Here is a 12,895-nt window from a genome sequence, read left to right on the forward strand (position 1 = left end):
GAAAGGCGACACACTTCATTAACGTTTCTGTTTTATGGGGATTCCTTGCGACAAGTAAAGCTTATGCGACTCCATACTCGGAGCTACCCGTATTTGATCCGGAGAGTGATCGTAAGCTTCTAACAAGGTTAGATCCTTATAAGGTTCTCGTCATTTTATAGCTGAAAGACGGATGTTCGTTTCTTGTAAAATGATCGCTAAACTTGTACCTGCGCAGTAAGTAATCTATTTGGTAGGCGTGATGCAGGAGTGCTGTGTTAGTGAGGAATTGGTTCGTTCGACATCTTCCATTACCCGCGCAGTTAGAAAGAATAGTAACCATGCGCAGGTGCTAAGGTGCATTGGTGGACACCATTGGTGCAGAGGTGATAACCCCTCAATAGTTATCCACTTTTTGTGATCTGAAAACAACTGCAGTAGGTAGAGATGGAATAATTTTTAATTCTACTAAATACTTCTGGAATACTTCGCCACATTACCTATTACTTTCGAAATAATTATTAGATACTGAAATGACAAAGCGTAGATTTATCAGCTAGCAGTTTTATCTAGAAGGCGTATTTTTATGTATTTTTTGTAAGATTTATTTCATAATGCCCGCATTGGAATTCTTTAAAGAATTTTCTTTATCTGATTGGCGAAAACTGAAACGTGGACTGTTCAAAATACTTATACGAACGGCACTGTTTACCAGAATGAAGCTTATACGCTTATGCTTACACAACACGTTTCATATAGGAAACACTAGAACAATGAGACTGTAACAAAGATCACACATGCTGCCTTTCTGCTGCTAACGGTAGAATAGACGAAAATGAAGTTGACCTGACTACTTAGAAGCCCTTTCATATGATATCCCACTTGGTATAGTAATTTTACTTTGGAAGTAAAGTAAAATACTAATTATTTGTTCATTAACGCATTTTAATTTTTTTTAAAATAAATTTACGGTTTTTGAATTGTTACCCTTACGTGTGCTATAAGACCTACCTACCTGCCAAATTTCGGGATCCTAAGTCAACGGGAAATATCCTCTAGGTTTCTTGACAGACACGACAGACAGACAGACAAACAAAGTGATCCGTTTTTCCTTTTGAGGTACGGAACCCTAAAAATAGATGTTTGATTTTATGTTAACCCTCATTCAGTTATTTACAATTTAATTTTTTTTCCGCATAGGATAACGAATTTTGTTGCTATCAAATAAAATTTGATAGACCCCAACGAGAATGTCAAAATATATTCCAAAAGTTCCAAGATGCTTGCATTTGAAAACGCAGCATTAGGAGACGCCATACTAGGTGAACAAAATATGCTCTCAAGTGATTTGGATTCGCTGGATACTAGTGACCATGTGGGAGATCTTTTCAAAAATCAATTATTGGATGAAGGAAAGATAGTTGAGTGTGGACGCCTTTTGGTTGAAACGACGAAAGAAAAATTCGACTTTCTCACATCATGTAAGTACTTAATTACAGCTTTGTAGGTGGCGTAGTAAATTACGAGTTCAGTTAGTCAGATGCCGGTGTTTAGACTCCATATCACAGCCTGCAGTGATCCATTGCGATGGCCGCGTAATCCCGGCTAGAGGCTTTGTCTCACGTCCAGCTTACTTTTATTACCGTGCCTGCATGGCGAAATAAAACAAAATTGGCGGGAATTTATGTGCCACAGCCCCTATGGCTAGTGGGGTGGAAAGTTTTCAATTTGAACCCCGACCTCTATTAATATAAGTACGCTGGACTTGCGATAAATTTGCTGATCTGTTTTTGGAGCAACGTGATTTTAGCGCTGGTAGTAGCAGCATGTAAGTGATGAGACATCTGTCAACAAGAAGGCACAGACGCACACAGAGTGTCAATTTTAATTCCCAGTGCGTCCAGTGGGGTGATTCATATCAGCACAAAAAACAACTGTCAATTTATATGGCACAAGTCTTCCAGTGTACTTCTATATGTCCATTTCAGTGATTTGAAACGAATAACTTGTTTGTCTCGTGTAAGGAGGGTTTTGTAGGTAATAAGGGGTCGCAATGGCTGTCGCGGGCTTACTTAAAACTACTTTCTTGGTTTTATTACCTAAGTGCGGTGGGTGGAAGTGGGAAGAGCTGACGTAAGTTACCTACGCGTTTGTTTAGGTGTCACTACCTCCGTCATTTGCGGGTACTAAAACAGAATATAACAAAGCATAGGTGTGGGTGAGTACATACGAATATGGGGTTCTTAAGTACCTACTTACATGGAATATCATGAATAAATTAACTGTACCACCGTCCTTTGGCTAAGCGCCTAACCCCAAAAAGTATTTTCCCTAAAAATATTTAGGGAGAACTCAAAAAATACTTTTTGGAAAGAAAAAAAGTAGGCTTTCTAAAAAGTAGATTATATGTAAGATTAAACTAAAAAAGTACCTAACTACCATCTTGATTCTACAAAACATACTTTTTTTAGAAAATCAGTTTTTCTTACTTTTCATACTTTTTGGCGATAACTACCTAGTACTTACCTACACTTTTTAGCAAAAACATGGCAGTATTTTGGATAGGTATAACCATAGAGGGTATAACTTTAGAATATGAATATATACGAATGAAGTAATTAAAATAATACTACTGCGACCGTAGCATTTTTCGTAGTTAACTGTAAATATTACCTACAGCAGTCAATCTTAGAGCCTCAATAGCTCAACCGGTATAGGAGTGGACTGAAAACCGAAAGGTCGACGGTTCAAACCCCGCCCGTTGCACTATTGTCGTACCTACTCCTAGCACAAGCCTGACGATTAATTGGAGAGGAAAGGGGAATATTAGTCATTTAACATGGCTAATATTCTTTTAAAAAAAAAACTTGAATTTTATTTTATTGAAAAACAATGAAAAAATGATAGTTACCAAAACATTTTATAACAAGAAAGGTTAGTTTAAACTTCCACCTTAACAATGTTGTCCATAATAATGAAACTGAAAATTTGCTGAATAAATATTGAGTATAAGCATTTGTAGTCACGACGTTTACAACAGCATAACGCTTCTTCGGGCAGCAAATTGAATGTTAAAATGTGAAAACGCGTTACCTGCCCGTTACTGAATAAGTTATGAGCTGGGAGCTATTGGTAATGAAACTTGAATGACCTCGAGCATGTTCGCTTCAGAATTCTAAATATAATAATAGAAATGATATATCGGAACAAGGCCGCGGATTTACATATATGCATAAGGAAAAGCTGACTGATTGATCTATTAACGCAGAGCTCGAACTACTAGACCGATCGGGCTGAAATTTGGCATGCAGATAGCTATTATAACGTAAACATTCACTAAGAAAGAATTAAAAAAAATTAACCCCTAAGGGGGTACAATAGGGCTTTGAAATTTATGAAGTCCACGCGGACGAAGTCGCGGGAAAAAGCTAGTTGCTCATGTAAATAAAGTTTAACACATAGACCTTTAGAGGTGAGAACCAAGTAAAAATATGAGAAGGATAGATTTATTCACTGTAGTGTACCGAAAAAGAGATGGCAAGAAAGCAATGTCGGCCGCCATGTAAAAAATTAAATTACTGCGTTTTAAAAACCAACTAGGTATGTTAAGAAACAAAAAACAATAACATGATATTTTTGGAAACTGTCCACAATAAAAACTATTAAAAAATATATATGTCTGTTTGTAAATACAATAAAGCGCACTGGTGTTTCAGTAGACATCAAGCTTATATTATTTCCTTTACTCCTGCTATATATTTTTTGAATTCTGTGATGCACACCGTCTGGATGGAGTTTCCCTGTTTATTTTGCTTTGACGACGGAATATTCTACTGAGTCGAGGGTACTTGTGACTAGGGCAGGGTAGGCTTCAAAAGACTGGGGCACTAAGTAAAGGTTGTTGACGATTTTGAGTTACCTTATAGCTTGAAGAATTAGGGGCAATTATTCTAAACCGAATAATGTAAATTTTAAAAAATCTTAACTTTTCTATTAAAGTGGAATTTTAAGTGAAGGAAAAATTATTATTAATAAATGGTTTTCAATTTCAACGAATGAGATGAGAGGCTTTTAGTAGGTAACTAAATTGTGAAATAATTGGAAACATTGTATAATCTCCTTACGTCGCAGTCGTCGAATTCTCTAGGTGTGTGTATTTATCTCTTTCTAGAGTCGCTTTTTTATTTCATGGTGTTTTCGAGGTACTACAGAATTTTTCACTTCAGAATGCTTTAATAATGACGCTGGCAATGTAGGCAATGAAACGCAAAACACTGTTGGTACACAGTATGGCGGTCCCGTGTTTATTTTGCTTTGACGCCGAGATATCCTGCTAGGTTAAGAGTCCTCGTGACTAGCTAGCGTAGGCTTGAAAAGACTGAGGCACTAAGTAAAGGCTCTTGAAAATTTTCAGTTACCTGAAAACTTGAGGAATTTAGCCAATTATTCTGAACCAGCAAGTGTGTATTTAATTTTTAAAGTTGTTTTCTTAACATTTTAATTACGCACTTCAGGTTTAGCTAATAACTCTACTTATCTGTGCATTGTATTCCTCAACGTTGAAGGTGAAATTAACTCGTCGTGGCCTAAGTTTTGAAGTAGTTATAAAAAAGTACAAAAACACATAAAAGGTATAGGAAACTTTCCTATAAAAACTTCCTCCATAACTCTCTCCCCCCCCCCCCCCCCCCCCCCCCTCCCGCTCCATGGAGTCGAACCTTGGTATTTTTACATACAACATATTATAATGTCTTAACGCTCTATGCCAAGAAAGAGAAAATGTTATCCCCGTCAAAAGAGAATGTTTACTGTAAATACGGAAGGTAACGTATAAACCAAATAAAATTCCCGAAACAGCTCTCACCTAAAGTTCTTGAAGAATGCCAGTTACGGAGTTAGTCCCGGATCCTGGTCTGAGGGAACTTTCTATTTTTCGATTGCCCGTGTTAGTAAGTTGGGAAATGTAGTTTAGAAGGTAGTTCACACGGCACCCGTTCCGGGGCAACTCAATTTTGTAACATATTTTACATTACTTGAATTTCCTTATGTTTGGACACTAGGTGTACGTTAACTTTTATTTTCAAGTAAATCTGAATATGAATTTTGAATTTGTAGCGCTCGAATCGAAACGTTTATTATTGAATACCTTTTTTGGATTTACATCTAAAACGAAAATGTTGTGATTACGTAATCTATCGTACAATAAACCTCTGTGAATTCTGATAATTTCAGATGTTTCGCTTTGCAAACTTAAAAAGCGAAAGGGTTTGGAGGAGTAGCGGTATTTTTTTGTCATATTTCATAAGTTAAAAGCTTTAAAGGTAAAAACTAAGAGGCATTAATAAAAAAAACTACTTAAAACTTTCTAAAACAATAGATTAGTGAGGAGAGGAAAATTAGTGAGGTAGTGTCCGGCCGCTAGTTTAACTGTTGCTCTGATTGTCACATCAACTATCCGCTGAACACAAAGCCGAAGCTTTCACATGTGTTTAACTACCAATTACGAGATCCAGTCTCGGTGTGTGCTGTGAAACTACTGACGCACTTGACTAGGGTGTCTGGACTAAAATACGACCGGTACTCAATTGATGAACAAATCTCTTTTTTTATTTAATTATAAGAACTAGGCACTAACTAGTCCTTTCTCAGATTGTACGCATAATAAGAAATTTGCTGTCGAACATTTCTAAAACAATAGATAGAGGAAAATTAGTGAGGGTACAGGAAGCGTCCGGCCGCTAGTTTAACTGTTGCTCTGATTGTCGCATCAACTATCCGCTGAACACAAAGCCGAAGCTTTCACATGTGTCTAACAACCAATTACGAGATCCGGTCTCGGTGTGCGCTGTGAAACTGTTGGGGCACTTTAACTACTCAACTTTGCAAGATGAAGGGTAACGTGTGTATATGTAGAGACTTACCGTATGGTTGGTATGGTAAGTAGTAGTTAGCAATATTCAGATGATATTAATATGTGATAAATCTCGATTATTGTTCTTCGACTCGATGAACATTAAAATATTTGTGATCCACGTCTATATAAGTTAAAACTTAAATCACGCTCATGATTTTTGTAATAAAATCATGATATTATTTTAGAAAATTACTTAGCCTTCTTACACAATTTCTAGTGCCTTGCCATTTGAAAAAAAAACATTTTATAAGATTAGGCAGTTAAGTGAAGAATATCGGAACAGTAAACGTGATTTACATTAAACTGAGATCTTCCAGGAATATTTATTTCGAATTACTAAAGCAATTCGGTGTTTAATTCGTAGGCCAGGCAAGAAAGATGGGCGGCCAGCGAGCTCGAGCGCGGCACCCAATTTTAATTACAAAGGTTTATTCACTCTAATTTCAGGAATTTAACATTCCCCGCATGAACCACAGAAGGGTCAGGGCAAGAGAAAATGACATTTCGTTATTCTATTACGCTGAGCAAAGGAGTGGAGAAGAGTTGCGCGTAATTACTTTTGTGCGGGAATAAAGAAGCTATCCGACAATGGTGGCTCGGTGGAGCACGGTTACACGGATCTAAACTCGTTAAGGAATAGCTGTAGAGGAATGGTACCGAATATTCATTAGTTTTTATTAAAGACTAGATGATGCCCGCGACTTCGTCCGCGTGGATTTAGGTTTTTAAAAATCCCATGGGAACTCTTTGATTTCCCGGGATAAAAAGTAGCCTATGTCCTTCCCCGGGATGCAAGCTATATCTGTACTAAATTTCGTCAAAATCGGTTGAACGGATGGGCCGTGAAAGGCTAGCAGGCAGACAGACAGACAGACAGACAGACACACTTTCGCATTTATAATATTAGTATGGATTGTTAGGTTGCATAGTGATACGTTTGTAAATATGAATGTTTTTGGAAACATCTTCCAAAAATAGGCTACGAATTATTGGCTACTTACCTACACAATTAACTTGGTAGGACCTAGACCGGCAGTATGTGGATGTTCGTTATTTTTGGTCTACAAGATAATTATGTTGATTCTAGCGTATGTATATATTATGAAATTGGAGATGGTAATAAAACAATAAAATTTTAGAGATTTTTACTAATATTTTTGATATCAGTTTTACAAGTTTATTTGAACTTTTTACAAGTTGTATTTGAATTAGATAGGTACTAGTCGTGTACCCGATGGGATTTCCTATCACCCATTATGGTCAATTTACATTAGCAGCGAGTCGAAAAGAAAACTGAAAAATAAAAATTGCGCGATTTTTCCTGATAATTTTATATTTTCAGAAAAAAATATCGCAATTTCAGATATCTTAGATAACAAAGATATTAAAGTGTTTTTGTAAAAGCCTCCTAAAAAATTTGATCGCAGGCAAGTGATAGAAGTTATCATAAACATATCACCGGCTCACTACTGAGAACGGGTCTCCTTTCAGAAGGGTTCATCCTGTCCACCACGCATGGTCGAGTGCAGATTGGCACACTTCACATACCTTTGTGAACTATAGAGAACTCTCAGGCACGCAGATTTCTTCACGAAGTTTTCCTTCACCGTTAAAGCATGTGATAATTGCTTAAAATTTACATAAATCTGAAAGTTAGAGGTCTGTGCCCGGGTTCGAACTTTAGATGCCCTTTAGCCCTAGGCTATCATCGCTTCAGTGCTAATTTCACTTTAATAGTGTAAAGAAATAAAAATATTTGCTGTACCATCTTGGGCGTCTTGAAGCGATGAGGCAATGAGAGGACAGCGTAGTGCTACACTGGGCCATCCTGCACGAACGGCGAAGTTTTCGCTCCTCGGTCGTTAAGAGGCGCGAATTGGTCGCGTTACAATTACAGCGCGGCCCGCCATATTTATGCCCGCGGTAACCAAATTGCCTGATATTATTCCATCCCATTGAGTGCGAAAAGCGCAAATTAAACCGATTTTATATTGGATGATTTTCCTCGAGAGCGGGGGCGAGATATGTTCGTTCTGAGATAAGAAGCCGGGAAGATTGCGTTATGAAATAAGAAAGGAATTGCACATTCCAAAGAGTTGCTCCCAGTTTTCCGCTTTGGAATAAATATTTTAATTCTGTTCAGTTTGATTGACTTTATTTTTGTTGGGATGTTCTGTACGGATTAAAAAGCGTTTTGTTTATTGATACTTTTTGCTTGATATTGGTTTTAATAAACAAATGACTGTGTTCTTATTAGACTTTCTTCTAGTAGGTGTTCTCTGCAACACTACACTAAGAACGTTTTGTGATTTTGTTGTTACAAAAACAATGAATGTAATAAGTATTTATTATTCATTATTATGTTCATATTATATAGTAGCTAATTGTTTCGTAAGAGTCCTCATTGCAAAAATCCAATTTTTTTAATTTATTAATTATTATCGTCGTTGAACCTTTCCCATCCAACTCAGCTTTGATCTTGTACTAGGACTTAGGAGTACATAGTGCAACGGGTTGTGTTTGAAATGACCTTCCGGATTTCACTCCTGAACAGGTGAGCTATTGAACATAAATTGAAAGTTATAATTAACTTAAAGTATTGAAACTTTAAACTTAAAACTATTGAAAGAAATAAGACTCGTTGTAAAAATATATAGTGCATTCAATTGTTCATTGCATCTCAATGAGCCCGAAAGGCGAAAGCATCACTAAAATTTTACAACGCGTTTCAGGATATTCTCACAAGCACTCCAAGAAGAAAGTAGGAAGAAAGCGAAAGATATATCTTTGAGGGGTCCAGATATTTGGGAAACTATATAGCCTAATGAAAGCGAACGAGGGCGGCCGGGCGCTAACAACTAATTGGCTATTCCGAAAACTCATTTGAACACAAAATGGATTCTGTATTTAAATTTCAACATTTCGTAAAACAACGGCGAAAGTTAAATGCATCAGGCGTTTTGGTTTCCGTAGATTCATTTTATTATCTTACTTGTTGATTAAGCATATTCTCGAGAACCATACTTACAAAAATTAGATATTGGTCATTTTTGTATTCATCATCATCATTATCATCATCACGATCAACCCATCGCAGGCCACGACTGAGCACGAAGTCTCCTCTCTTAAGAGAAGAGTTTAGGCCAAAGTCCGCCACGCCGCAGGCCCAGTGTGGATTGGCAGACTTCATACCTCCTTGATAACATTATAAAGAACTTTCAGGCATGCAGGTTTACTCACGATGTTTTCCTACACCGTTAAAGCAAGTGATATTTAATTGCTTAAAATGCACATCACTCCAAAAATTTGGAGGTGCTGCGATCCCCCGACTTACCTAAATAGAAGGTCGACATCTTTACCACTAGGCTATCACCGCCCTTTTGTTAAGTAGTCATTTAATATTATAAGAGTGAATATCTTCTGGGCAAGCGCGCACTAACCAAGACCTCATTGCTTTTTAAATCCAGTAATTTTTTAGTTCCTTAAAAGTTTTGTCTGGCACAGTGCAATGGCACACGTCTTCCAGCGTAGGTATTTGTATAATTTTGATTATGCCCATTTCAGTGCTTTGTGGTTGAAGTAGACAATAAGGCTGTAATGTAAAGCAGATACAGAAGCTGTCAATGGATTCGTGTGCGATTTAATCATTACTGGACTGGCGTGAATACAATCGGGCTGTTTCTGGGGAATCTAACGTCTAATGACGAATGAGCGCTGAATACTAAGCAGACGGTGTTCATCTACATACAAATTATCTGTTTCACAGATATTCACGTGCTTTCGCGATTACATAATTTTCTTTAGAGAAAATTTCAAGGGGCCGGAAGAGATTAGTGAAGTGACTTAGATACAATTTTGAAACTATAATACTCGTATTGTGATTAGTTTTTTTTAAATGTTACAATAAAACTTAAAGCTAGCCTTATCCAATTACTATACCAATCATACCCGCGTGGAATGGTATCAAGAATACTGGCTGCATTTCCACGCTGGACAGCCAGGCTGATCCTTTGCGCAAAATTGGTCTAGCCCTTCTGTCACCATATGAGACCATTAATGATCGTGGTGAAATGTCTCGTATTTTTTTTTAGCACTAAGACTCCATGGCCCCAGAGTTTCGATTCGATGAAAAAGACAAAAAAAAACAAAAAAAGATAAATACAAAGGCAAAAAAACAAGAGGAAAAAATGTTTAAAAAAAAAGTTATAAAAAAAGAAGCCAAAAAAGACAAAATAAAAAGAAAAATAAGAATATTATTATTAAAAAAAAAAAAAAAACTAGCAAAGTCTAAGTATAAGCCTAGTGTAACGTAGTATCCCTAACGCACTGCACTTAGTGTGTAGTAGCACCAATTTCAACAAAGCAATAAGAATGGCAAATGGAAAAAAAGTCAATCTTGGTACCGACCTAGAACAGTCTCCGACCGCCATGTCGGAGGTAAAAAAAGGGGGGAAAAAAAAAGAGTTTCGATTAGAGAGGCATATACTTGCGCCGCTTGCTGTTTTCGGCCATTTCTGCTGCGGCTGCTTAGTTAACTAATTTATTTTACGCCTATAAGAAAAATAAAAGTAGGTACATCATTATAATATTATTATGAGGAAATTGTAAATTCACATTTTTTTTATGTAAAAGTGTATCTGTCTGTTTTTCTATTTGTTAACGTTTCAACTTTATGAAATATAGCACAGATATAGAATGATCCTGTACACGGACTTTTGTCCCGGAAAGTCACAGAGTAGCAACAGGATTTTTCAAAAACCTAAATCTATCTGGTGACATACCTAACCTATCCTACCTACCTCTACCTACTACCTAATCTATATTGGTGACAACAACAATGTAAGTAGGTATCTACATCGTTTTCTATTTATTGTGCAATCTGAATCCTTTTTAGGTACATCCAGATTGAGTTAGAAATTCTTTATTCTTGTGAAAGATTCTCAAAGAGTTTGAGGAAGATGTTGTTTATATATAAAAATAAAACTATTTCTAAACACGTAGCTAGAAGAGTTCAACTAAACATTTGGACCTACACATTTTTCCTAACTCTCTTTGTATTTAAAATAAAGTTGTACTAATAAAAGTAGCAAGTGGCATTCGATTTGATCATTATTCAGTCGTATTAAGGCGAATGCAATCGAATTTCTGAATTCTGGGGAATCTATCGTCTGGCTGGGCTTAATGACGACTGTGCTCTGAATACTGAACGGTCAGTTCGCAAGACTCTACCTACGTGTAGATGTGAATAAGTGTCAAGTCATCCATCCATACTAATATTATAAATGCGAAAGTATGTTTGTCTGTCTGCCTGTTCGTCTGCTTGCTTTTTCCTTTTCACAGTTTAGTTGATTTTGATCAAATTTGGAAAATTGGTTTGAATATTTATGAAAGCGAATTACTGCTTCCCATGAATATTGGATGCACCAAAGGAACTGCCGATGCGTTGCTGGCCTTTCTGGAATTTGCTGTATTTAGGCCTTTCAGGAATGTGTTGCTGTATTCAGATAGGTAGGTATTACTCTTGGTATTAGATCAATTTGCACAAAATGTTTTTGTATAGCTGCTAAATTGTAGAAAGCTTTCTTTCTATCACGCATGATTCTCGTCGAGCGCAAGCGTTTGTTGATATTGCATAAAACCTTTTTTTTTTCTTGATTTTAAACACAGTTTCATATAAACTCCTTGATTTGATAAAAAAGGAACACTATCACTATGCCGAAACACTACTAATTACGAGTATCGTTTAAAGGAAAGGAAGGAAAGGTTGCGCTCAGAATGTTGGTGTTAAGCTAAAATTGAAAAGTTTGTAGAGACAAATTTTATTAAATAAACGTCTAATAAATCAAATGGTTCACTTCTTTGTCACGGTAAATTGCGTTCTATTTAAGTCGTCGTATGCGTTAGGTTGGGTGGCGCTCGACATATTGTCTGAGAACTCCGCCGACGACGCCTCTCCGATAAATAAGCAGGTCACATATTGAAGGGGGTAAGGGGGAATACAATTGTAACTTTCCTGCCTTCGGCTTACGTGAAGGCAAAAGTTTAAAAAATACAAGTTTTCCTGTATAGGCTAAGCGCTGGCAGTAAGAATGTCCTTACTACCGCCCGTAGACTCTATCTATTCACTGACTGAATTCTCGGACAATCTCTATTATATAAAAATAAAAGACCAGCCCTTGGATCTAGAAAGTTGAAATTTTGCACAAAGGTTCCCTTTATAATCCAATTCCCATGGGAAAAGGAAAGGAGAGAATTTCTTATTCTATTGTACCTAATTTCTAATTGCGCATAGTCTGTATTTCAAGCTTTATTGTAGAACGAATCTAGCCAATCAGTTAAACAGTAGCATTATTTCAGAAACTCAAAAATAGCGATTATTATTTCCTATCCATTATTCAAGTCCATCTACTACTGTGACCCGACTGACGATTCGAATAAGAATGAGCTTCCATTAAGTTACTAAAGATTTAGTGCATAACAAGTAGCCCTGTATTCAGAACAGAACTTCGGACTATTTTAATGTTACCTTATTCAGAGTAGGTAACGTTCTACTATTTTCTTTGAACCAGTTTCTATAAGTATTTCCTGTAAGGCTTTTACTTTTTATTTAATAGTACCAAGATTTGGTTCAGATTTATCCACAAAATACTTACTTAGGTTAACTTACGCTATCCAATCTTGCTATCCGGTAAATACTTGTTTAGGTTACCTTTCGCTATTCAATCTTGCTATCCGGTAAATGAAGCAGTGATAGCCTAGTGGTTAGGACGTCCGCCTTCTAATTTTTTTTTTGAAAGAATATTAGCCATGTTAAATGACTAATATTCCCCTTTCCTCTCCAACTAAGCGTCAAGCTTGTGCTAGGAGTAGGTACGACAATAGTGCAACGGGCGGGGTCTGAACCGTCGACCTTTCGGTTTTCAGTCCACTCCTTTACCCGTTGAGCTATTGAGGCTACTGAAATTCGAGTGCGGGGGTTCGATCCCGGGCACGGACCTCTAA

This window comes from Maniola hyperantus, chromosome 1 (genome assembly GCF_902806685.2).
Source record: "Maniola hyperantus chromosome 1, iAphHyp1.2, whole genome shotgun sequence".
Classification (NCBI taxonomy): Eukaryota; Metazoa; Arthropoda; class Insecta; order Lepidoptera; family Nymphalidae; genus Maniola; species Maniola hyperantus.